Source organism: Hippopotamus amphibius, chromosome 7 (genome assembly GCF_030028045.1).
Source record: "Hippopotamus amphibius kiboko isolate mHipAmp2 chromosome 7, mHipAmp2.hap2, whole genome shotgun sequence".
In the NCBI taxonomy this organism is placed as follows: domain Eukaryota; kingdom Metazoa; phylum Chordata; class Mammalia; order Artiodactyla; family Hippopotamidae; genus Hippopotamus; species Hippopotamus amphibius.
Genome location: NC_080192.1, coordinates 108,320,664 through 108,342,967, shown reverse-complemented (window position 1 = coordinate 108,342,967; position 22,304 = coordinate 108,320,664).

Sequence of the window (22,304 nt, the reverse complement as noted above, 5' to 3'; positions counted from 1 at the left end):
CACTGTAAAGTGGTTCTCTGAGGAGCTGATGTCTTATTCCAATAGTGACCCATGCTTATCTGCTCTGATATGAGGCCATCCACTCAGCAGGAATGAATGTTGTAGAATTCAGGCCTATTCAGAGAAGCCGTATCAAAAAGACTGCTAGCCATCAATAACTGAGTAAGACTGTTTTTCTATAAACAAATATTGGGCAGAATGGCTCTCTCTGACAGATAAAAAAGTAATTGGCCTAACTTCATCTCCTGTATACTCCAGGGACTGGTAAATTAGAGCTTTACTTATTTGGAATTTTAATTCCTTCTTTAGGACCAAGTTAATAAAAGACCAAGAAACTCCTGATTAAACTGGATATGGAGTATTTTGTAGACAGGGCTGCACATTTTGGCTTTGTTATATTTCTGCTTTCTCAGTTAACATCTCAGAGCTGAAACATTCCACATTCCCCAGCAGTGTGGGGGCCAACTCAAGTTTACAATTCTGACTTAAAATCACCCTGCTTCTAGCTTATCCAAATCCTCTGCCCCTCACTTCTATTTATTAAGCATCACACTACCCGGGAGATACACTAGCAAATTGTGCAATTGAATAAAACCGACACTTTTCATTTAGATTCTTGCAACTGTATCATATGTAATAGTGTCACTTTTTCTACATTTTGGTCAAATAAATTTTTACATAAACTAAAAAAAAAAAAAGGAAGTGAGGAGGGAAATTAATATTTTTGCTTAGGGTCATTCATAAAATCTTTTCTTCTTAGGAATAATGAAAAAACAGTTTTATTTCAAGAAATAGGAATTCAATATCAACCTTTGTTTAATGTCTTAGAAACAATAGAGAGGGCAAAACCATCCATCACATATGACCCACAATAAAACCTTTTGAAGTAATAGGAAGAGCTTTTGCTCAGCCAGTCATTTCATGGAAGCTGGAAAATAGAGACTTGAATTAACCACTAAATAAATAAAACTAATTGTTGGACATCAATATTTTAAACAACCAAGTGCTATTCAAACCAAATTTCTGGAAAAATACTTCACGATTAAAATCTGCTTATTGGACCAAACAGGAAACCAGTTAGCAGAAAATCCAGACCATATGAAATGGTACAATTTTAAGACTACTACAACAAAAGTAACAAAAAGTTCCATAGAAGGAAGCTTAGTCCCTACATGTCATTCAATTCATTGCTTATCATGCAGTGTGCATTACCCTGTCAAAACATTGTTCTTCGAATATAAAACTTCAATTTCTATTGAGGGGAGTTTGACAATATTTAGATAATTTATGCCTTTACTTTTTGGCAGCAATCCCACGTCTAAGTATCTACACCAAGTTACAATGGGAAATGTATGAAAAGACTTGTGTTCAAGTATTTATTCTGGCATTATACATAATAGTGGAAGATAGGAAATGACTTAAGTATGCAAGAAATAGATGAGGACTGAACAAATTATTACACCTCAACTCATTGAAATATTATGCAACATCATATAAGAATGAAGATTTTCATTTATAGATATGGAGTGATCTCTATTAAATATTGTTAATTAAAAAAAGCAAGGCACAGAATAGTATATGAAATATGATCCCTTTGGTGAAAGAAGGAAGTTATACATAGATACATATAAGCATGGTTTTATAAAAAAAACACTAAGAGCATATACCAAAAAATAATAAAAATTGTTACCTATGGAGAGTAGGAAGAGATAGGGTAGAGAGGATACAAAAAGAAGAGTTTTAAAAAAATAAAACTTGTTGTATGGTTTTGCATTCATAAGTGTTTTAAACACATAAAATAAAAAATAGTAAACTATATTTAAAAATTAAAAACAAACCAAAAGAAAAAAGAGCTTAACTGTAGTAAAGCACACAGAGATACAACTTTTTTTTAAAGCAAATTTAAAATACATTATTTTCACTATATGGAGTTAGTAGAAAATCCTCTAAGAACAAATAGAACTACAAAGAAATCTTGGATTTTAATCAGTAGTCTAATTGAGAGTGATCATATTAATATTATTATTCTGAAACTATGTTAGATTAATGAAAATAAGTAATTTTGTTGTTAAGAAACAAAATTCAGCTTAGAAAAAAGATACAGTTGTATAATCCTAATGTTGAATGAACGTATTGCAATATTAATTTTGAATTGGAAATGTATGAACTCTTTTTTTTCTCATCAATACTTATTTCTTAGTAATTCCTTAAAGTAATGACTGCTCAATAGCAGTGAGCACATCTAGTGCCCAGAATGTTGGCTTTAAATACTGTAAGAAACCAGAGCTCCTTGGAGTAATGAATGATTCCACATCTGGGGTGAAAAATATACAAGATGACCTTGGAATATCTAGTTGTGACAGAGAGTAAGAAAACTATCAAAGATAAATGGATTCTGTCAGAGGGATACAGGAACAAACCTAGAGGAAATATCTTGGCCAAATTTGAGACAATTTGCACATGAAGAAGAATAATGAATGCAATTGATTGTGAAAGATCGAATATATAAAAATCCTTATATATAAATATATAAAAAGGATGGAGAACACAAAATAGAAAACACAACCAGCAAGGATATAGTTGGAAGCAACTAGGAGATCAACCCTTTAATCAGAAAATTGATAAGGAAAGGTTTAAATATTTTAAATATTTATTTATGCTGTCTTTCCTTTATAGATTGTATTTCTTAGTAACCAAATAGCCTAAGCTAAAGAGGGACTATATATACACATATATGTGTATACAAAGAATAATAAGGCTTTGTGTGGAAAGGATAATAGAAGTAGAAAACACCATTTTTCAACCTCTCATGAAATAATTAGATTCAGGCAGTCATTATGAAGTGGGTGAAAAAATATGATGAAAAATTGATAATAAACGTCATAATGGTGGGGTCAGTCTAGCACCACCTAAATCTTCTAATCAATCTTAACATTACTGAAAGTGGGACAAGCAGATACTGCTTTTCTCTTTATATAAGACAATGTGAAGTACCTAGCACCATTTTTGAAGATTTCATGACCCCTTCCCCCCCAAAAAAAGTAAACTTGAACCTAATCAAGACTCTGTCATTTACTTGTATTCGCAGGAAATGTAAAGAATAGGGAAACAAATTAAACCACACCAAAGTGAAGTTAACAGACAAATCTAAATCACAGGCACTCAATAGGAAAACTGATTCCACTTCTGCGAAAAGTTAATAACATGAAAGAAAAAAAAGGAGGGGAGGTATCAGCTTTTGATTAAAAAATCTTGAGAGATATGACATTCACAAGTAAAGTGTGAACATTGTTTTCATCCGAATTGGAACAAACCAGCTATAAAAGATACTGTTGTTTAAAAAAATATTATAGAAATATGGGCATAAACTGCATATTGACATCATGAAATTACTTTTTTTATGTTTGACAACATCATTGTGGTTGTGTAAGAAAATAGATGCCTATTGAAGAATGTATGGGTAAAATGTATGAAGTCTGGAATTTACTTTAAAATACTTTAGCAAAGAACAAAAGAAGAAAAAGACAAATGAAGCACATACGGCAAAATCTTGATAACTTTTGAATCTGAGTTACAATCATATAGGGGTTAGTTGTACTATTCTATTATTGTGTATGTTTAAAAACTTTCATAGTAATTTTTTTTAAGTTGCGTAACTTTAGTATTTCCTGACCACCCATGTAATCAGTAATTAAGCTCCCTGACTTGAAAAGTACCCTGACTTCAATAGTAAGCATGTGTTTATAGATATGTTTATAAGTGAATGGGTAGATATTGTACTTCATTTTTTGTCACTAGTTTTGAAGTTTTTGCATGTTGAGTCATGCTTTAAGCACATGTAAGAAACCATCATATTTTAATGAAAATCCATCACACTATAAATACCTAACCTTTCTCAAACATTTTACATTTTTATGTCTTTGCAGAAAATAGATTTTCATAAGTTGGTTCCACCTCCACTAATAATATTTGCTAAATTTTGTAACTGTGAGCAACTCAAGACAAAACTGTACATTTCTATACTCACATAAAAATTTTTAGGACATGAAAGAAGAGTTGTCATAGCACTGAAAATAATTGTTAAATATCAGAAGGCAGTGTTCCAGAAGTTAGTTTTCTAACCAATTAAAACTTATATCCAAAAGTATCAATATATGGTTAAGACTATCAATTTCTTTTAGATATCAGTGTGAGATTTTAACAAGGAGAAATTTAGTAAAGAGGTAGAAAGTCATGAAGCAAGAGATTAAGTGTTTTTTAAATTATGGAAAAACTTTTAAGCAAGGATCTCATAAGATGTTTATTATTTTTTTCATTTTATTTATAATTCTGTATCCATTTCTTATTGTTGATTGTAACATTTGAAACACTGAGCATATATTTCTTCAATTCTGGGCCAATTCAAAGAAGGCATTCAAACAATGGATTTCCTGGCCTATGTCTCAATAAACTATAAAATCAGACTGATGTTTTCTACTTAAATATTCTCAGCATTCAATCCATGAGGGGAGTCTAGTAGTTAACAGGTCCATTTAGCGGCATTGCTATAGAGAAAAGCATAACTGTAAATGTTAAAAAACTCATTGGGTTAACATCAACTGTTGAAAACATCAACTAAATGTAAAAGCTAAAGTTGATGGCTTACAGGAATTCAGTTGGGGAAGAAGATGGAGAAGCAAAACATAATAAAGTTAAGACATTGAGGATCAAATAGCTTTTGTGGTTTTTTATTTTATCTTTGGTTTGGTATGTAGGTGTGCTTTTAAAGTTTTATACATTGTTTTCAGGAATAGTTTTAGTGCTTTAATATAGAAAGCCTATGGCCTAAAATGAGACATATATTAATGATAAAATAGTGAGTTAATTTCAAATGAACCTCATCTTGAGTGTGTGATAATATGTTTTGCTGGATACGGAGGCAATTACGGGCTTAATAGATTTGGTGTTGGACATCAATCTTGCTAAATCAATCACTAAATTATCTCACAAACATACCTGAAATTCAATGGCACAGCCTCAAGTAGAAAACTAGCAAAATTCACCCAACAAAAGTGACACAGATTTGTTTTATTGTTGCTTAAGGATTCTCAAAGATTATTCAGAGTCCATATATGATGATCAATACTTGCTACACTAAACCCTCTGTGCCTCATACAGCATATAATGGGCTCGGTAAAGACTTACTAGTATACAGTTTTTTAAAAATCTGTTAGTCTTGGTCCCACTTATTGTATTATGGTGTCTTCATTTTAACATTCATAGTTCTCTTCAATGTAAGTTTTTGCAATATCATTGCATCCTGATAGGCAGAGTGATTTTTATACTCATATGAAAATGAGAAAGTGTATTGTATTTCTGTAGACTTCCATTCTAATGAATGTTTTATCTTTAAAATTTTTTATTTTTATACAACTTTTAAAGGTTACTTTCCATTTACAGTTATTACAGAATACTGGTTCTGTTCCCCGTGTTGAACAGTACATCCTTGAGCCTATCTTACACCCAATAGTTTGTACCCCTCCTCCCCCAACCCTATATTGCCCTTCCACACTCTCCCCACTGGTAACCACTGGTTTGTTCTGTATATCTGTGAGTCTGCTTCTTCTATGTTATATTCACTAGTTTGTTGAATTTCTTAGATTCCATGTATAAGAAATATCATACAGTATTTATCTTTTTCTATCTGAGTTATTTCACTTAGCATAATGCCCTCCAAGTCCATCCTTTTTTTTTTTTTTTTTTTTTTTTTCAGTTGGCTGCGTTGGGTCTTTGTTGCTGCACACGGCTTTCTCTAGTTGTGGCAAGTAGGGGGCTACTCTTCACTGTGATGTACAGGCTTCTCATTGCTGTGGCTTCTTTTGTTGTGGAGCATGGGCTCTAGGTGGGCGGGCTTCAGTAGTTGTGGCTCAGTAGTTGTGGGCTCAGTAGTTGTGGTGTACAGGCTTAATTGCTCTGAGGCATGTGGGATCTTCCCGGACCAGGGATTGAACCCATGTCTCCTGCATTGGCAGGTGGATTCTTAACCACTGTGCCACCAGAGAAGTCCCCAAGTCCACCATATTGCTGAAAATGGAAAAAATTCATTCTTTTTTTATGGCTGAATAGTATTCCATTGTATATGTATATATATATACTACGGCTTTTTAGTCCATTCATGTGTTGATGAACACAAGTTTTTTCTATGTCTTGGCAGTTGTAAATAATGCTGCAGTGAACATTGGGGTGCATATATCTTTTCAGATTAGTGTTTTTGGTTTTTGAATATATACCCAGGAGTGGAATTGCTGGGTCATATGGCAGTTCTATTTTTAGTTTTTTGAGGAACCTCCATACTGTTTTCCATAGTGGCTGCACCAACTTACATTCTCACCAACAGTGTAGAACGGTTCCCTTTTCTCTCCATTGTTGCCAGCATTTGTTATTTTTAGACTTTTTGATGGTAGCCATTCTGACTGGTGTAAGGTGATATCTCCTTGTGGTTTTGATGTGAATTTCCTTGATAATGAGTGATGTTGAGCATCTTTTCATGTGCCTGTTGGCCACCTGCATTTCCTCTTTGGAAAAATGTCTATTCCGGTCTTCTGCCCTTTTTTAATTGGGTTGTTTGGTTTTTTTTGATGTTAGATATTAATCCCTTATCAGTCATATCATTTGCAGATATTTTCTCCCATTCAGTAGGTTGTCTTTTTGCTTTGTCAGTAGTTTCCTTTGCTGTGGAAAAGCTTTTAACTTTGATTAGGTTCCATTTGTTTATTTTTGCCTCTATTTCTTTTAGGAGATGGAGCCAAAAAAATATTGCTTTGATTTCTGTAAAAATGTTCTGCCTATGTTTTCCTCTAGGAGTTTTATAGTATTCAGTCTTACATTTAGGTCTTTAATCCATTTTGAGTATATTTATGTATATGCTGTTAGAGAGCATTCTAATTTCATTCTTTTACTTGTAGCTGTCCAGTTTTTCCAGTACCACTTATTGAAGAGACTGTCTTTTCTCTGTTGTATATTCTTGCCTCCTTTATCATAGATTAATTGACTACAAGTGCATAGGTTTATTTCTGTCATTTCTATCCTGTTCCATTGATTTATGTGTTTGTTTTTGTGCCAGTACCATACTGTTTTGATGACTGTAGCTTTGTAGTATGGTCTCAAGTCAGGACGCGTGATTTCTTCAGCTCTGTTCTTTCTCAAGATTTTTTTGGACTATTCAGGGTCTTTTGTGTTTCCAAACAAATTATAAAATTATTTGTTCTGGTTTTGTGAAAAATACCATTTGTATTTTTTTTTTTTTTTTTTTTTTTGTTGCTTTATTATTATTTTATTTTATTTTTTTGGGGGGTACACCAGGTTCAATCAACTGTTTTTATACACATATCCCCATATTCCCTCCCTTCCTTGACGACCCCCCCTCGATTCCCCCCCACCCTCCCTGCCCCAGTCCTCTAAGGCATCTTCCATCCTCGAGTTGGACTCCCTTTGTTATACAATAACTTCCCACTGACTATTTTACAGTTGGTAGTATATATATGTCTGTACTACTCTCCCGCTTCTTCTCAGTTTCCCCTTCACCCCCCGCCCCCTCCCATACCTCGAGTTCTCCAGTCCATTCCCTGTATCTGCTTCCCTGTTCTTGTCACTGAGTTCATCAGTACCATTTTTAGATTCCGTATATGTGAGTTAGCATACAATATTTGTCTTTCTCTTTCTGACTTACTTCACTCTGTATGACAGATTGTAGTTCTATCCACCTCATTACATATAGCTCCATCTCATCCCTTTTTATAGCTGAGTAATATTCCATTGTATATATATGCCACATCTTCTGTATCCGTTCATTTGTTGATGGACATTTAGGTTGCTTCCATGTCCTGGCTATTGTAAAGAGTGCTGCAATAAACATTATGGTACAAGTTTCTTTTGGGATTATGGTTTTCTTTGGGTATATGCCCAGGAGTGGGATTACTGGATCATATGGTAGTTCTATTTGTAGTTTTTGAAGGAACCTCCAAATTGTTTTCCATAGTGGCTGTACCAACTTACAGTCCCACCAACAGTGCAGGAGAGTTCCCTTTTCTCCACACCCTCTCCAACATTTGTTGTTTCCAGACTTTGTGATGATGGCCATTCTGATTGGTGTGAGGTGATACCTCATTGTGGCTTTGACTTGCATTTCTCTGATGATTAGTGATGTGGAGCATCTTTTCATGTGTTTGTTGGCCATCTGTATGTCTTCTTTGGAGAAATGTCTATTTAGGTCTTCTGCCCATTTGTGGATTGGGTTATTTGCTTTTTTGGTATGAAGCTGCCTGAGCTGCTTGTATATTTTGGAGGTTAATCCTTTGTCCGTTGTTTCATAGGCAATTATTTTTTCCCATTCTGAGGGTTGCCTTTTAGTCTTGTTTATGGTTTCTTTTGCTGTGCAAAAGCTTTTAAGTTTCATGAGGTCCCATTCATTTATTCTTGATTTTATTTCCATGATTCTAGGAGGTGGGTCAAAAAGGATGTTGCTTTGATGTATGTCAAAGAGTGTTCTGCCTATGTTTTCCTCTAGGAGTTTGATAGTGTCTGGCCTTACATGTAGGTCTTTAATCCATTTGGAGTTTATTTTTGTGTATGGTGTTAGGAAGTGTTCTAATTTCATTCTTTTACATGTTGCTGTCCAATTTTCCCAGCACCACTTATTGAAGAGGCTGTCTTTTTTCCATTGTATACTCGTGCCTCCTTTGTCAAAGATAAGGTGCCCATATGTGTTTGGGCTTACTTCTGAGTTCTCTATTCTGTTCCATTGATCTTCCTTTCTATTTTTGTGCCAGTACCATACTGTCTTGATCACTATGGCCTTGTAGTATAGTTTGAAGTCAGGAAGCCTGATTCCACCAACTCCATTTTTCCTTCTCAAGATTGCTTTGGCTATTCGGGGTCTTTTGCGTTTCCATACAAATCGTAAGATTTCTTGCTCTAGTTCTGTGAAAAATGCCATTGGTAATCTGATCGGGATTGCATTAAATCTGTAAATTGCTTTGGGTAGTACAGTCATTTTCACGATGTTGATTCTTCCAATCCAGGAACATGGTATATCCCTCCATCTGTTTATGTCATCTTTGATTTCTTTCATCAATGTCTTAAAGTTTTCTGCATACAGATCTTTTGCCTCCTTAGGCAGGTTTATTCCTAGGTATTTTATTCTTTTGGTTGCAATGGTGAATGGGAGAGTTTCCTTAATTTCTCTTTCTGCTCTTCCGTTGTTAGTGTATAGGAATGCAAGAGATTTCTGTGCATTAATTTTGTATCCTGCTACTTGACTAAACTCATCAATGAGTGCTAGCAGTTTTCTGGTAGAGTCTTTAGGGTTTTCTATATATAGTATCATGTCATCTGCAAAGAGTGATAATTTTACTTCTTCTTTTCCAATTTGGATTCCTTTAATTTCTTTTTCTTCTCTGATTGCTGTGGCTAACACTTCCAAAACTATGTTGAATAACAGTGGTGAGAGTGGACACCCTTGTCTTGTTCCTGTTCTTAGAGGGAATTCTTCCAGTTTTTCTCCATTGAGAACAATGTTGGCTTTTGGTTTGTCATATATGGCTTTTATGATGTTGAGGTAATTTCCTTCTATGCCCATTTTCTGGAGAGCTTTTATCATAAATGGATGTTGAACTTTGTCAAAAGCTTTTTCTGCATCTATTGAAATGATCATATGGTTTTTATCCTTCAATTTGTTGATATGATGTATCACGTTGATTGATTTGCGTATATTGAAGAATCCTTGCATCCCAGGGATAAACCCCACTTGATCGTGGTGTATGATTTTTTTAATGTGCTGTTGCAGTCTGTTAGCTAGTATTTTGTTGAGGATTTTTGCATCTATATTCATCAGTGATATTGGTCTGTAGTTTTCTTTTTTTGTGACATCTTTGCCTGGTTTTGGTATCAGGGTGATGGTAGCCTCATAGAATGAGTTTGGGAGTGCTCCGCCTTCTGCAATATTTTGGAAGAGTTTGAGAAGGATAGGTGTTAACTCTTCTCGAAATGTTTGATAGAATTCGCCTGTGAATCCATCTGGTCCTGGGCTTTTGTGTGTTGGGAGATTTTTAATCACTGCCTCAATTTCTGTACTTGTGATTGGTCTGTTCATGGTTTCTATTTCTTCCTGGTTCAGTCTTCGAAGATTGTATTTTTCTAAGAATGTATCCATTTCTTCCAGGTTATCCAATTGATTGGCATATAGTTGCTTGTAGTAGTCTCTCATGATGTTTTGTATTTCTGAGATGTCCGTTGTGATTTCTCCTTTTTCATTTCTAATTCTGTTGATTTGCATCTTCTCCCTTTTTTTCTTGATGAGTCTGGCTAATGGTTTATCAATTTTGTTAATCTTCTCAAAGAACCAGCTTTTAGTTTTATTTATTTTTCTTATGGTTTCTTTCCTTTCTTTTTCATTTATTTCTGCTCTGATCTTTACGATTTCTTTCCTTCTGCTCACTTTGGGGTTTCTTTGTTCTTCTTTCTCTAGTTGTTTGAGGTGTAAGGTTAGGTTGTTTATTCGATCATTTTCTTGTTTCTTAAGGTAGGACTGTATTGCTATAAACTTCCCTCTTAGAACTGCTTTTGCTGCGTCCCATAGGTTTTGGGTTGTTGTGTTTTCGTTGTCATTTGTTTCTAGATACTTTTTGATTTCCTCTTTGATTTCTGTAGTGATTCCTTGGTTGTTTAAGAGTGAATTGTTTAGCCTCCATGTGTTTGTATTTTTTGCAGTTTTTTTCCTGTAATTGATATCTAGTCTCATGGCGTTGTGGTCTGAGAAGATGCTTGATATGATTTCAATTTTCTTGAATTTGCTGAGGTTTGATTTGTGACCCAAGATGTGATCTATCCTGGAAAATGTTCCGTGTGCACTTGAGAAGAACGTGTAGTCTGTCGTTTTTGGATGGAATGTCCTATAAATATCAATTAAGTCGAGATGGTCTAATGTGTCATTTAAAGCTTGTGTGTCTTTATTTATTTTCTGTTTGGATGATCTGTCCATTGATGTAAGTGGGGTGTTCAAGTCTCCCACTATAATTGTGTTACTGTCAATGTCCCCTTTTATAGCTGTTAGCATTTGCCTTATGTATTGAGGTGCTCCTATATTTGGGGCATAGATATTTACCATTGTGATATGTTCTTCTTGGATGGATCCCTTGATCATTATGTAGTGCCCTTCCTTGTCTCTTTTAATAGTCTTTACTTTCAAGTCTAATTTGTCTGATATGAGTATTGCTACTCCAGCTTTCTTTTGACTTCCATTTGCATGGAATATCTTTTTCCATCCCTTCACTTTCAGTCTATATGTATCCCTTGGTCTGAAGTGGGTTTCTTGTAGACAGCATATGTAAGGGTCTTGTTTTTGTATCCATTCAGCCAGTCTGTGTCTTTTGGTTGGAGCATTTAATCCATTTACATTTAAAGTGATTATTGACATGTGTGTTCCAATGACCATTTTCTTAATTGTTTTGGGTTTGTATTTGTAGGTGTTTTCCTTTTCTTGTGTTTCCTACTTAGAGAAGTTCCTTTAGCACTTGTTGTAAGGCTGGTTTGGTGGTGCTGAATTCTCTTAACTTTTGCTTGTCTGGAAAGCTTTTGATTTCTCCCTCAAATCTGAATGAGATTCTTGCTGGGTAAAGTATTCTTGGCTGTAGGTTTCTCTCTTTCAGGACTTTCAGTATATCCTGCCATTCCCTTCTGGCCTGCAGAGTTTCTGTAGAAAGGTCAGCTGTTATCCTGATGGGTTTTCCCTTATATGTTATTTGTTGCTTTTCTCTTGCTGCTTTTAATATTTTTTCTTTGTGTTGAATTGTCGTTAGTTTGATTAATATGTGTCTTGGTGTATTTCTCCTTGGGTTTATTCTGTATGGGACTCTCTGTGCTTCTTGGACTTGGTTCATTATTTCCTTTCCCATGTTGGGGAAGTTTTCCACTAGAACCTCTTCAAATATTTTCACAGACCCTTTCTTGTTTTCTTCTTCTTCTGGGATGCCTATAATTCGAATGTTGGTACGTTTAAGGTTATCACTGAGGTCTCTGAGGCTGTCTTCTAGTCTTTTTATTTTTTTATCTTTTTCCTGCTCTGTGGCGTTTATTTCTTCCATTCTATCTTCCAACTCACTTATTCGTTCTTCTGCCTCAGTCATTCTGCTGGTTAGAGCATCTAGCGTATTTTTAATTTCAGTTATTTTGTTATCCATTGCTGTTTGTTTTTCTGAGTTCTTATGAACTGTTTCTTGTACTTTCTCTAATTTGTTATCGAGATTTTGTATCATTTTTACTATCATTACTCTAAATTCTTTTTCAGGCATTTTTCCTATTTCCTCCTCATTTATTTGGTCTTGTGGGTTTTTTTCCTGCTCCTTTGCCTGCATGGTGTTTCTTTGTTTCCTCATGGTTGTCCAAGCTTTTGGGGTTGCTTGTCCTGGTGATAGAGGTGTTTATAGAAGACTGTCCAAGCCTCAGACTAATGTCCAAGTATTGGATTAGACGAATATTCAGTCTGCACTCCAGCCAAATGGGGACTCTCCTGCTGGAGCCTTCTCTCTGGTTAATACATCAGAAGATGAGGCCAGGGTGAGCAGGCGCCTGGAGACAGAGTTCGGTTAGAGAAGACATCTGACGGAGCAAGTCAATCCAGGGAGGTAAGTAAGCCCCAAGGTCTCAGAGTTCAGTCAGGGAATCAGAAACAGCAATCTGGCAGGATTTTTTCAGAGGCCTCTTACTCTCCTCTTGGGGGCTTCACGGCACTTCCCAATTCTTTACTTTCATCAATTTCACTTTCCGTGAACCTTCGTCACTCAAGCCTTTCGTGCCCCACGTTGGGCGCCACTTGCCGAGACCAGCTCGGCGACTCGAGGCGAGTGACGGGTGCCGCAAGCTTGAAGAAGACACAGACACAGACTGAAGAGAAAAGTGGGACCGGGGGGCTCAAGACCTCTCGGATCAAGAGCCCCATTTGTATTTTGATAGAGATTTCATTGAATCTGTAGATTGCCTTGGGTTGTATGGTCATTTTAACAATATTGATTCTTCCAGTCCAAGTACATGGTATATCTTTCCATCTGTTTGTGTCATCTTCAGTTTCTTTTATCAGTGTCATATATTTTTCCAGTAATGAATATTTTGATGGTAGAGAAAGAGTTCAAGGATCTCCATGGTACCTGAAATGATATATGTACAGCTCTTTGATTTCTCAAGAATGCAACCTATAAGCTTACTCTAAAGGAGGAAAGCAGCTTCTTCTAAAAATGGAAAGATCTCCTTCCCATCTCTTCACTACAGGATTCTTTTTGCCAACTTCTCAAATGACTCAATGGCATCATTGTTATTTTGCAGCAAGATTCCTAAAATAAGTCATTTCTATTGTACATAATCTTGTTATATAAATAGAAATTTCTAATTAAAGTTTTCCAGTTAACAAGATGGGAGGAATCCTTTCACAATTATACATATATCAAATCATCACATTGTACACTTTAAATATCTTACAATTTTATTCATCAATTATACCTCAGTAAAGCTGAAAGAAAAATACTTGATTTTAAAAAATATGTAAAAATAAATTTCCATCTTTTCCTATGTATAGATAATTATGTATCAAATGCACATATTTTTCTCAATAGATGAATAGTTATCCTCTTAGTCTAACAAATGTTGGCTTTCAATTTCTTGTCTTTAGTACTTTTAATTAAACAAAATTGAGCTGATTTCAGTAGAAGATATCTTTCAGGTATTAGAAGGAGTAAGATTTGAATCCTGGTACTATTACGGTGAGTTATTTCACCTGCTTTTGCCTTGAAAGAGAAGACCTGGTAAAAGAATGTACATTCATAGATAGAGTCTAAATATGTACATATATCATTAGGCTTGAAATCTCTATTTTCCTGATGTGTAAATCTCAAAATATAAAGAATATAGTAAACATGACCCTCCTGTGGTATGCTTAATAATATAAATGCTAAAAAATAATTACAATAATACTGTAATGAAAGACACCTTCATTGATCAACATGCTGACATACTCTGGCTAAATATTTCCATTTGGAGCTGGTGCCTCTGTAAGTCATTAATGGTGTTCTCTGGCTGATCATGCTCCTCTGACATTTCAAACGGTCATCTAAAATGGCTACATAATGGGCTGGCCTGATGACTTCAGGTATGAAAACCTCTTTCAGCCTATTACAAGCTAATCTTCGTTAATGGGCTTTCATATCATGCTGCTCCTCTAAGCTGTACCCTCCCCCCACCCCTCTGCCCACCTCCAGCCCCAAATCCAAGTCACCAGACACAAATATTTAAAAGCATATGAGCCAACTTGAAACTACTTGCATTTTAATTTTATATAAAACTCACATGGACAACCTAAGCACCCAATTTGGCTTCAGACATTATCATAATAATGAACAACATAGCTTAAAAGGAATTCTAATTTTTTCTAACTGGGCTTCATGGGAAAATGAAGTAAGGCTTTCAGCCTACTAAATTATTCAGTGGTAGTACGCATTCTCTAAATTTATTACTCTTGGCTGATCTGTAGTTTTAAACATAAAATAAATGTTAGAATCTGAACTAGAAATGCAATAAATAGAATTGTTTTAATCAGCTGTGGCTATGAAGAAAATTCCATTTTCATAATTCATTAAATTATGAAATAAATATCAAATTTATTTTGATAAAAAGTTTAACAAAGTGAGAGAAACAGGTCTAACTAAAATAGCATTCAGTACTCTAACTTCAGGACCACGTGAGGGCAAGTAATCACATATTTTTGGTTAATTGCTTCACACATATTCCTGTTTTTAACACTTCTGCAGTAAATTAGACAAGACTACTAAATGTGTTATGGAAGTTATGTCAGAGATCACATATTACTCCACTTGGTTTTTGCACTAGTATAGCTTATAGAAAAAAAGATAAGCAAAAGTAATGCATGTAAAATCAGATGCAAAAAAAGCAATTTTTTAATTTGACCCTTGCTTTCACTTATTTTTTGAAATTATTATTTCAACAATTAGATTATTATCTATCATATAATCCATCAGTTTCTTAGTCTTCTCCATACTTTCTGTCACTGCATACTCTGACACAGTTGTCTTCTCCCCTCGTGAGGTTTTTAGTAGGCTTACTTAATAATAGTGATGATTATGCAAAAATGCTAATAAAAAAAAACTTTAAAGACTGTTCATTGAGCATTTAGTATGCATGAGGTATTGTGCTAAGAGCTTTACCTGAATCACCTTTTGTAAAATCTTCTCAACATCCCTATATAATTATGATAATTGACCCCTTTCTGCGTGTGAAGAAATAAACCCAGAGCAATTAGGTAACTTGACAAATGTCTGAGGGCTAGGAAACTCATACACAGGCACCTGGCTCCAGTGCCACACATGTAGCATTTTAAAATGTAAGTCAGGTGTTATTCCCCTGCTCAGAACTGTTTATCAGTTTCGCATCACAGAAGTAAATCCATGCCTTTGCCACGTCCTACAGGTTGTTTTATGATCTGAACAAGTGTTTCTCTCTGATTGCATCTCCTCCAATCTCACACTCATTTACTCTTCTTCAGCCTCAATGGCTTTCTTGATTCTTCTAATGTGTGATACACACTCTGACCTCAGGGCCTTTGCATTGCTGTTACTTATGCCTGAGCCAGTTTTGCCCTCATGTATTTGCTTGACTTATTTCCTTACTGCATTCAAGTCTCTGCTCAAATGACATAAAAAGAAAAATTCCCTCAACATCCCCTCTAAAATGGTACTTCACTCCTACTTTTTAGCTCTATTTTTCTTTTTTGGACTATCTGCCATTATGTTACATATTTGTGTGTGTGTGTGTGTGTGTGTGTTCCTCACAACAGGGGAAGCTGCAAGAGGGCAGATACTCCTCTTCTGTTCTGTTCACTGCTGTATCCCTAATGCCTGTGTTGTATATGGCACATGATGGGTTGTCAACTAACAGTTGTGGAAGGAAGGAAGAAAAAGAAGAAGGAAGGGAAGAAGAGGAAGAGGGAGGGAGGGATGGAAGAAAAGAAATTAGAAATCACAAGCAGGATACAAATTTAAAGTCTGATCCTCTGTTCCCAACTGAAAGCATTGAATCAAATTTCTAACAAAATAAAACACACACACGTTAAAAAAAACAAAGCATGACTGTTGTTTAAGTTAAGGGAAAAAACCCAATAATTATTCAGGGAAAAATATTTCTCAAAGGACATGATGATTGGATATTATTATGAAAACATATATAATACCACATCTGGGCTAAAGTGAAAAATATGAGATTTATGGTTATTTAATTTCATAACCCTAAGCATTCCTGGGAATTGTTCATTTTATTCTATTTGATTGAAATTCTACTCCAAGGTTGTGTATATACTATGCTAGACATTTGCTTGCAAGCCATGATATTTAATCACTATCCAGATGTTTTCAAACACCCCAAATGGTAGACATTGTGTCTGAAAGATCCAGTTTGGGAAATTTTTGAAATTTTTATTAAGCTTAAACTTCTCTCCAATGCATAAAGCCAAATGTTTTTGTCTTTGTTTTGCTATCTGTTCTTGCTGCTTTTCTTCTTTCTGTTGCCACTATCTTAAATCTGCCTTCTTAAGTTTCATTGGTAAATTGTAATAAGTATTCTCTAACAACTGCTCACACTGTCACTCCTAATCAGCTCTGGCTCCAAATGGAAGATACGCTTTCATTGTTTATAAAACCTTAAGCTCTCCATTGCTTACAAGAGAAATTCAAAATTATTTAAACCAGCTTTAGGGGCTCTCAATAATATAATAATACCATACTATTGAATGTCATCTTTCAGAATTCCCCCCATAAAAGAAGCAGCTATATTCATTGCTCCATATAATCTGAATGGGAAATAAACTCTTAGCTTAGATGAAAGTAAATTGTTGTAACAAATGCTCCACCCTGCCCCCCCCATCCCCAAAAGATTTATTTTTCATCGTGGGTCAGCATGTCTATACTCAGCCGTACTGTCACCCTGGGACTCAGGTTTGTAGAACTGTCTTAAAGATTTCAGAGTGGGAGTGTGCAGGTTACAGGGTCAAGCCTACCATCAATGGGAAGGATCCGCTACCCAGAGAGAGGCAGGGAATAATTTGAACAATAATACAGTCTAGCACAAAGAAGAATTCATTTTCTTTTTTAAAGGAATGTATCAAATTACTAAAACAATTACTCAAGAAAATGTAAAATTCTCAGACGTCTTCTTCCTGAAGCCCCACCCTTTTAAGGCAAGGAACAGAGTCTCACCTTTCTTGCTGAGTTCTTTAGTTCTCTGACTTTTCTTCCTACCCCTACACTGTAGCACCTAGTGCCGTGTTTCCAAATAACACACAATCCGAACACATTTCCAAACTGGAATGATTTTACATACCAGCTCATGGTAAGATACTGTGTTTCAGAAGTGCATTCTAGATATGTTTTTTCCTTTTTCCTCTCCTTCCTTATTTGTTTTTCCCCAAGGGAAAATAATTTCTAGAAATCAATAAGAAAAAGATATACTTTATAAATGAAAACAAATGTGACCAATGGGTTCACTTAAATTTTAGAAGGCCCATAAACTTATAAAAATATGCTCAACTATGACTGTTATTAAACACATTCAAAACAAATTGGGATAGTTTTCTACCTTTAAAATCATCAAAAATTAAAAAATTTTTTAAACCCAGAGTTGGTGTTAGGCAGAATATTGATAAGTGTGACTAAATCCTTACTGCATTTTCTTTTATCATTTTCTTAATTTCATTAATGTCCCTTTGTTCCTGAAGTAAGTCGAAGAGTAATTATTTAGAACAATGTAGATTTTATTTTAAGCTCTACAATATGCCGACAGTGAATGCACTGAGCTTATTGCTTTGCCAAATAAAAACAATGGTTAAGAGAAACATACTGCATTAAGATTGGTGGGAGTACAGCCACGCCCACCCACTGGGTAAATGTGACCACCACCTGAAATCCAGAGATTTCCGATGAATAAAGATAATTATGAATAATACTGCACACCTCGCCTGGTTGGGAGCATATGGCAGTGGTTCTGCATTGCCAGGAAAATAATGTTTCTGTCTGCAATGTTTCACTCAGAAGCTTTACCTGCAAGTGACTCACAAAAACATAAGAAGGGCTTTGCTGTACCATGCTGACTGAATTCACTGCAAAGGCTGATATTCTAAACAAAATCACCAGGAGTTGCATAGAATTATATTTTAATCTGATGCTGGAACTGCAAAAGCAGTTCAAATACATACAGTATTTCTAAAGACCATGCTTTTGTGCACTCATAAATATGAAATGCTAACAGCCCGCATGATTCAATTGCTTGAATTTCTTCCATGAAATTATTTGAGATTTTTTTCAAAAATGTATTTTTTCTGACTGATATTAGTCATAAATAATTTTTATTTCTGAGTACAGGTTTCTCCCTACCATTAGGAAATATTCACCTTGGAGAAGCAAATTAACTCTTTCATTTATCCTGTTCAAAACCAGTGAGATGAAATAAACATTCACTCCCTCCCCTTGTCTGGTTCCACTAAATTTCACTCTTAATATAACTCCTCCCTCTAAGAATCTAATACCTTCAAATGTCTCAGTCCTCTACCATCCCCAGTGAGCAAAATTTCACCCTGGCAAAGCTTCCCTGATTTCCTGAATCAGTTCTGCGTTATCAAAACGTTATTATTCTCTCTCTCAGCTTCTCTAGATTCCCCTCATTAAAGAGATGAACAGCTCATTTTATCCAGTAATGACAAAATTGTGAGTGAAAGATTTAACCTATTATTCTTTTCCACTAGCCTGTTATTATTGTGATAATGCTGCATAACAAACTACTCTCTGAAACCCATTGTCTTATAACAATAAGCATTTATTTTTCTGACTCACAGATCTGATGAACAGCTAAGGTGCTCTGCTTCAGGGTAGGCTGGGCTTGGCTCTAGGCTCTGCTTGGGTTTAGATCTGCTTCACTGAAATCTTTCTGGGGCTTTGGCTGAAGGGACAGTAGTTTTATGGAACGTGCATTTGTCATGACAATCAGAGGAACACATGAGATCAAGCCAAATTGTAAAAACATTTGGGGCTTCTGCTCACATAGTGTCCACAAGTATTTCTTTAGCAAAAGCAAGTTGCGTGACCAAGTTTACTATAGATGGGGTGGTGAAATATACTCTACCCACTGGAGTGCGCTGCAAAATCACATGACAAAAATAGTGAAGAATTGAAAATCAGCATAGCTTCCAAGGAAATATATTTGCTCTTTAGTGGGAATTTCCTAGAGATAATGCAGTAGCTTAATTTAAAGTAGAATTTGTATTGGCACAAAATGTTGGAATTGTAATTTAAAAGGCAGTTGAAGGAATATATCCTATGAATTGTATCCAATAGATATTCCTCTATTCTCTTGAACATATAAAAAGGTAAAATTCTAATACTTATGTGTTAGGCACTGTTTTAAGTGCTTTACATATGTTAACTCATATAATTATCACAATCATCCTATAAATTAATGAATATTCTAATTCCATTTGCCAAGTTAGGGAACTGAGGCATACAGAGATTTACCCACTTGCCCAAGGCCACACGTTTAGTAAGGAGTATACTCCAGCTCCAGCCCCTGTGCTTCTGAGAGACTGAATATACAAATGGACAATATAAAAGCAGAACTCTGACTCATAACTTGAAGCACTCTGTACAGGAAACCAACCTATTATCTACAGTAACCAGTCTAGGAAGCCATCTTGCTATAAATCAAATTTGTAGGCAGTCAGATTACTATCTCTAGCAGTCATCTGGGAAGCCAGACTGCAGTGCCTGTAACAGTCAGCCCCAAGTGGCTATGACTTGACAACTTACCAAATATTCGTCCCTACTTTGGACTTAGGACCAACCAGAGAAGGCCAAATAATGCACCTTAACCAATCACTGGGGATGCCCTACTTCAAGTTAGTGCGTCTACAGCTGCCCCACTCCAACAACCTCCAATCAGGGCACACCTGAAGCCTTCCCATTTTCTCGTTATAGAGCTTTCCCTTTCCTCTGCCTGCCTTTGAGTTTCTGCCAAGACACAAGTGATGGTGGCTGACTTCCTCGCTATAGCAAACTCTAAATATCAAATAGGTTTTGCTTTTCTTATTTGGTTAATCTTCATTTATCTCCACATAACCAGAACAATATCCATCATATCCAGTGCAATTGAATTTGTTCATATCTAACATAAATACTAAGACTGTAGTTAAAGCTGCTTAAAGGCCAATAATCAACTCTTTCTCAGTACTTAATTTTGGTAATATGGCCCCACCAATACCTGGTATTTAGAGAAGTTTGTAGATATATCTACAGAAAGTCCAAGTTAATGATAATCACAATAGTAGTAATAATAGTGTACAAGTCAATGATAAGAACAATAGCAATAATAATAACCGCTCTTTTATTAAGTACTTATAACCACCACACACATTACTAAAAACATTACTTTAGATTTGTTTGTTGCATACTCAAAGTAACCAAATAAGTTGATTTACTGGGATCTCTCCATTTTACAGATGGGCTTACAGAAATTAAGCAACTTTCTGATACCTACATTGTTTGGATATTGTTTGGATATATATATGTGTACATACATACACGTATATATATCTACACACACATACAGTAAAACCTTGTGTTGCAAGTAACTTGTTCTGTGAGTCTTCCGCAAGACAAGCAAACATTTCTGATAAACTTTAACTTGATAAACGAGCAATGTCTTGCAATATGAATAGTACGTGATGCCAAACGTCACATGATCACAACTGAGCCAATGGAGCTGACCACCGACGAACGGATGGATCTGCTTTGCGAGCAACAGCAAGAAGTTATGGAGGAGATCTCGTCTGCAGAGGAGGAGCAGAAAAAGGCAGAGGAATCCCTCACTTCAAATAAGATTAGGGAGATGTGTAAAATGTGGGAAACTGGATTCCACTGAGCCAATAGATAGCAGTGATTCCGTTAGTGATAGTGAAAGTCCTCCTACACAATAACCCTCCTCTCTCTTATCTCCCTCACACCAGCAGCGAAGGTTTTAAAACGTAAGTGCAGATTAATTGGTTTATTTTTCTTTATCTTTTGTATTTTCTTTATTATTTTGTATTATATTACAGTACTGTAATCATTTTTATATGAATATTTTTGGGTTGTAGAACAAATCATCTGAGTTTGCATCATTTCTTATGGGGAAATTCGCTTTGATATACAAGTGCTTTGGATTACAAGCGTGTTTCCAGAACGAAGTATGCTTGCAAACTAAGGTTTTACTGTATGTGTGTGTGTGTGTACTGGATTTTCTATAAAAACATCTTAAGAGCATACACTCATTTTTGCTTTTTCCTTAAGGGTTTAATTTAACTGTGGCATGATGTGAACACTCAATACTGAGGAGAAGCAGACCCAGGACTCTGTGCTACCCACTTGCATCTGTACCTGGTGAATCTATCAGAGACTGTTGGTAGTGGTTGCTCTGGCCTCTCACTTCACTAAATCTAAAGGTCCACAATCTCTCTGTTAAGGAACCATCAAATCTTGGCTGACTGTTGTGTATGCAAAAAGTTGCAGTGAGGAGGTGACTTCCAGCAATCAAGTCTCATAGTCTTAGCAATGAAATGTTAGAAATAACCTGTTTTTCAGTTCTTCAGCAGGACACTTAAGGAAATTGTAATCCCCATGTGCATGTGAATTAGAAGGTACAGCCCATTTACCTTGAAGAGCTTGAGCTCCATTGTAAGGAAACACTGAAATGATGACTTAAACTTCACTGCTAAACAGCAATGATATGAGGAATGAATTCAAGCAAAATTTATTTAAAGAGAAAAAGGTAGCAAGGAGAAGGTATGATTTGCAGTTATGAAAAATTAAAGGCAAGAGAAAAGGGAACATTCCACTTGTGGGGAATAATATGGCCAAAGGCACAGCAGTAGGAAAAAGAGGTATAGAGGCATGTGATCTACTACTGTCAGTCCAGTGGGGAAAAAAAGTTTATGCAAGGAAATAGTGTCCCTCTTTTCTGTTATGCCTTCAGTGTACATGAAGAATGTCTGACCTTTAGTACGAGATCAGAGTGTAATGGAAAGTAACACAAGTGCTTATTTCGGAACTAGAACTTCCAAATGGCAATTCTGCAATTTGCATTTTTAGGGGATGAGTTATTATGACTAAATGCCATTTTTCTTCATATGTGGTGATGCCTGTTCTTGTGAAAACACAACATTATATAAATAACATTTGGTACCATCCTTC